Source organism: Spinacia oleracea, chromosome 6 (assembly GCF_020520425.1).
Source record: "Spinacia oleracea cultivar Varoflay chromosome 6, BTI_SOV_V1, whole genome shotgun sequence".
NCBI lineage: Eukaryota > Viridiplantae > Streptophyta > Magnoliopsida > Caryophyllales > Amaranthaceae > Spinacia > Spinacia oleracea.
In genome coordinates, this window is record NC_079492.1 from 45870430 (window position 1) to 45876045 (window position 5616).

Here is a 5616-nt window from a genome sequence, read left to right on the forward strand (position 1 = left end):
GTGAGGTGCGACTTTCAGTAAGGAAATCGGTAATGGATGCGGCAGGGCCTAATAGAAGTTAGGGCCTTTTTTGAGCCTGGGTTCATTTTCGGCGCCCAGGCCTGGGCGTTGAAATAGTTCACGCCCAGGTGGGGCGTTGAAAGTGTCACTAGTACAAAAGTGTTCAATTGCGTCGGCATTACTGTGTCGCTCATTTTATTGTGTGACGTAAAAGAAGTTATTTCAATTTTAAAATACAACTTACGTCGGTCATTTATTAACCTGCGACGTAAATGTATCTAAGACGGGTCAGTTTATCATTTACGTCACAGGTTAACGGACCTGCGACGTAATTGAATACTCACGTGCGTCGCACAAAACTTAAACAATGACGCAAAGCTGTATTACTCTAATCGGTTCAAGACCCCACCACATTTTCGGCTACCCTTTGTTTCTCTCTCATCCCGTTCTTCCAGATCTGAAACCTCAGAAATTCTCCCCCTTTGAAAATAAATTATAATCGATCTTGTGCGTTCATTCAACATCTCCATCTCCATCTCCTATAACCAGCAACCCATCCAAATTTATCCATTTTCTCTGAAAAATAAGCTCCACGAAAATGGCTAAGGAGGCAAAACCTTGGTTCCGTTAAGAAGAAGGAGAAATCTCAGTAAAATCTCGATTTGCCGAAATCTCATTACTTTAAATCCTTAATTTTTTTTCTTAATTCAATGAAACGTTGTCGCTAAGCCGTCAAGTATTGACGGCTGAAGAGTGAACGCAAAAACAGTTGAGCCAGAAACTAGGGTTTTACAGTCGGAGGAGAGAGAAAATCTTGAGAAACAATGGCGAAATTCAACGAAGTACAGAAGAAAAGGAGAGCACTAATTTCACAGAATAAGAGAGCGGTGCACGGTGTTCCCTTCACTAAGAAGCTTAAACGCCAGACGCAACTTCAATCTGTCTCCGGGAAGCGCAAGAAAAAGAACCTCAAAAAATGGCGCCGGGTATATATTTTTAATTTTTGTTCTTGGTTTCAATCTTCATTATTGTCGAATTAATTGATTTAATTAATAATTTCCCTAAAAAATTAGGATCAAAAGGAGTTGATAGATAAGGGTCTTGTTACTTTGGATGATGTTGACATGGCTCCCGCCGATGGTTAGTCTCTCTCCTATTTGAATTTGAATTTGAGCTTCTGGTTCTGGGTTTGTTTTAGGTTTTTAAATTAGGGTTTTAGTTTAATTTTTGTGTTGTAACACTGAAAATTGGAAGGAATTTGACTTGTTGTGTTGTGGAATGTAAATATGAAGCTAAATTGTTGTGAAATTGGTGTTTAATTGTGAACTGAACCTCATGAGATCAAGATGTATGTACCCTCTGGTAGGGGCTGGGCTGCCGTTGCATATTTACAGGAATATTTACTTTGGTTTAATTCGTTTAGTTTAGCTATAGCTATAGCTATTGTAGGTTCTTCATCGCAAGAGATATAGAAATTCCTACACTAATGTATTTGTATGGCTATTCGTTGGTGGAGACTGGTTAATGTAGTGTGTTGGAACATTTTAAGGCTCTGAATATGTTTTCCATAGGCTTCGTGCGTACTAATAAGTAAAGTTCTAAGCTTTGAGTACTTAGAATAGTTGGATTCGGAGATTTTTTGTTGTAGTTATTTGTGGGAATTTAATGTAAAGGATATAGCTGACCAATTGGGTTTGGAGATGATATTTTGGTGTTAATTTTGGTAAATTTTGATTGATAGGTCGATTGTATGCGATGGAACTAGGGCAGCAGATTCATCAAATAGGTACCTAATTTTCTCAATCTTCACATTTAATTGTATGCTGCCATTGCTTACAACTTTTCAAAGTTAGAGCTCCTTGACTTGAGTGGGTAATGCCTCAGCTTATGTTGTTTTTATTGCTTTGTTTCTAGTATACTGTTTTTCTTCATGAATCTTATATTGCTTTATTGTTGATTCAACTCTGGCATAACTGGTAGTGGCATTGGAATGATATGTAACGTGTTCTCCCAAAATTTGTGAAGATTGTTGCTACCTCCTTTGCCCTAATATCACTTCAAGTATAATTTTCTGTTTCCTGCCCTTTTTTAACTATGGCACCACTATCTCTATTTTTGTTTCATTTGCATATGTAGATCTATTATTGATTTTAAAGGAACCAACTTTCTGTTTATTATTCCTTTTGCATAGTGAACAAGTGATTCATGTTTAGCACCAATTTTAATGAATGTAGGTGGACCTGCTAGGGGGATATTATGATGATGGAGACAATGTAAAGTACGGGCTGCAAGGGAACATAAACCTGGTACTGAGATTGCTGCTGAAACTTCTGCTGCCATGGCTGCTGCTTCTATTGTCTTCCGCAAAACTGATAAAAAATATGCTCGCCAACTCCTCAATAAGGTTAAAGTAATGTTCCTGTTTCACATCGCATGCTCCATTCTCGTGTCCATATAGTCCCTTGTGTGCTTAACATGATGTGATTTCCATTTGTGTAAATATAGATATATAGTTCCCTTGGCTGCTTAGCTGTCTAGTTTCATGTCTTAAACTCAGTGTGGGAGGTCGGAAAAAGAGGACTGTACTCTTAGAACAAGATCTTGTTAATCCACATGAGATCAATTCTAGTATAACCGAGCACCAATAAATCTACGAAGCTTAGAGAGAGTTTGCCAGTTTTTTGCATGGTGTTAGGTACTCTCATCGATGTCTCAGTACTTTTTATCATAATTCTAACTGAACATTTGTGACAGTACGTTGAACCTCAAAACCATGTGAGGGTCTCGCAAGCAGAGCTCTTGATCATATTGATAAGATTGATGGCGGGGTTATTTTCATCGAACTATACCTCAAATATTGATAAGAATATTTATAAGCAGGTGAAAGTTTCAGCGTTCCTGCCATCTGCATACCAAAGTATCTAAGGGAGTTTTTAATCTATTTATGGTCTTGCTATTTCTGTGCAGCAGTTCTGGTAGCAGCAGTTCTGGTAGCAGCAGTTCTGGGAGCTAGCAGCAGTTCTGACAGCAGCAGGTGTGATCTGTTCGTTTTAGTTGTTGTTCTGTTCTGTTTCGTTGTTGTTCTGTTCTGTGTTGTTCTGTTGCTGTTCTGTGCATTCAATTCTGTTCATTCTGTTATGTCCGTGCATTATGATACCGAGGCCGATTTGCGTTAGTTTGAGCACCTAATAGATCACGACCTGACTAATAAATTCAAAGCTACCTTATAGGTGGTCTCAAATCCTGTATTTATCAACTGTCAAATCCTGACTAATAAATGTTCTTTTCATTAAATGCTGACAGTTTTAAGTCACTCGGGTGTTTATTTTTCCATTAATTGTTTTTTTTAAATATAATCAAAAGCTTTTATATTAAAATTCTAGTATCTGCATAATATAGCATTGCTGGTGGGGATTGGGGTCGTTAGGAACTTGTTTGCTGGTGGGGATTGGAGTCATTTCAGATGCTTACCTTGAAATATAATACATGTCTGGACTCTATTATGAATTTTATTGAGACAGTTTGAGATGGTGGTTTGTTGTTTTTCCTTGGGAAAATTGGACACAGATTTCAGTACAATTTCAGTTTGAGATGGCGGACAGTTTCAGTACTTATTGCAGGGCAAACAGCCAGCCGGTGCCGCTCTTAATAGCTCCAACAGCAATGCAGCCAGAAAAGGCTGAGGAGGCGGACAATTTCAGAACCAGCTTGTTAAAATGAATGGCTCTTGTTTCTATCATCTAGCTTGTTGTTTGGATAATTTGTGTTGTTTGTTTTCAATATGTCAAAGGAACTTTGGTTTCCGGGCTATTGTTTTTAGTTTGTGTTGTTGCACGATATTATTTGCACCCCCATGCTATCATTATTTTTGTTCATTCATGAACTATAGCTAATTAAAAAAAAATGAGCTGCACATTTTATACTCTATGCACTGCATAGAGTATAAAATGTGCAGCTCACTTTTTTTTAATAAAAGCAGTCATTTGTGTCGCAGATTTACTAAACTGCGACGCAAATGACTTTTTTTAGCATGCTGAAAAGTCATTTGTGTCGCAGTTTAGTAAATCTGTGACACAAATGACTTTTTTTTTTACATGCTGAAAAGTCATTTGTGTCGCATTTTAGTAAATCTGCGACACAAATGACTCTTTAGCATATGAAAAAAAAAGTCATTTGCGTCGCAGTTTAGTAAATCTGCGACGCAAATGACTCTTATTTGCGTCGCAGCCAGTTGCGTCGGACCAATGTGCGACGCAAATGGGCTTAAATGACCGACGCAAATGAAGAGTTTTCCACTAGTGTGTTGTTTGGGCTGGTCTTTTGATGACACAGTTGGCCTCTTGTTCATTCGTTTATTTAACTTGGAAGTTCTATGTATTCTCTTTTCTTTTGTTTTTTTTTCTTTGTTTTTAGAACGAGACGATTTTCTTAAGAAGCCGTAGCCGATTGGTGGACTAAGGCGTATAGTTGGGCGAGTCTATATGGCCCGAGGAGCATACCTGTAAGACTTTGACCGCTCTTGTTGTTGCATATTTTTCCTTTTGAACGCGTTCGTGAATGTTCAATACTTAGAATGATGATATGTATGTGCGAACGAGTGTTCATAGAATGGTCGTTGTGTGCGGTCCATCAATCAGTTTGCTTGAATCATTTTTTTTTTAGCAATGACTGATTTTGAATAGTTTGCTTAGAAGCTTGATAGGGTTCAGGCCCATGCACGAGGTGGGCTTAAACATCGTGCCCTTTCGATTGTTCAAACATTTGCTTCGAGATTTTTTTTATTTTGCTATGGTCGTTTCGTAACTTGGAGCCCCCAAGTATGCATGTTGGGATGCTTCCTTTTGGCGTACGATTTTTGTAGGTTCCTTCTAGAAAGGTGCTTTGGGGTTCCGCTCGTGTAGGTGCGAGCTATCCCTTTCGTGGTAGGTAATATTTTGCTACCTTTTAATCCTTAATGTAGAAGTCGTGTGGCTTGCATTTTGAATTTGGGCGATAAGTAGTCTTTGCCTCTTTTACACATGCTCTTTGGTCGTGCCTACATTAGTGCAATATGCCTTACTCTTTTTTTCTTTGACTTGTACCGTGGGATGGTTGAACTTATGGCGCGACGTAGGCTTGTGTGGCCTAACGGCGTGTCTTAGAACATTGCTCCAGGTGTTGGGATATCATTATTATATATTTTTTTGTATTGGAGTATTTCATCACGCCTCGTTCGGGTGCTTGAACAAGTGTAGCACCTTCTGCGTGGGTTTGCACGGCTTATTACTTCGTTCGATGCGAGGATTCATGGGTGTTTCTTTCTTATTTTTATATCTGGGAAAAACGTGACTAGCAGAAAGATTCAGCGCCCAGGCTGGGGCGTTAAAGATATCGGCGCCCAGCTCTGGGCGTTGAAAATGATTTCTGGGTATATTTTGACAGTTCTTATCCTTGATTTTTCTTTCGCTTTTGCTTTGGAACGATGTAGACTGTGTAACGGGCGCTTTGTAGGGCGAGCTTTATGTGCAGTGGTTTGATCGGAGTTTTGGTGACTCCCGATTTTCAGTTACCCTTGTTAGTGGGGTGACTTTATATATTCTAAGTAGTGCTTAGAATTTGGGAGGGGTTGTAGCCATT

The 5616-nt window shown here is 38.9% G+C and overlaps 1 long non-coding RNA gene across 2 annotated transcripts; it reads left to right on the top strand.

Moving 5' to 3' along the window:
- The first annotated feature begins 537 nt into the window (after positions 1–537).
- LOC110779689 (uncharacterized) lies at positions 538–3802 on the top strand. Of its 2 annotated transcripts, XR_008923717.1 has the most exons (5): positions 538–1140; positions 1742–1786; positions 2235–2880; positions 2986–3034; positions 3568–3802. It is a non-coding gene; the product is annotated as an uncharacterized lncRNA (long non-coding RNA). The 2 variants fall into 2 exon arrangements; XR_008923718.1 differs by lacking the exon at positions 1742–1786.
- Positions 3803–5616: the final 1814 nt, after the last annotated feature.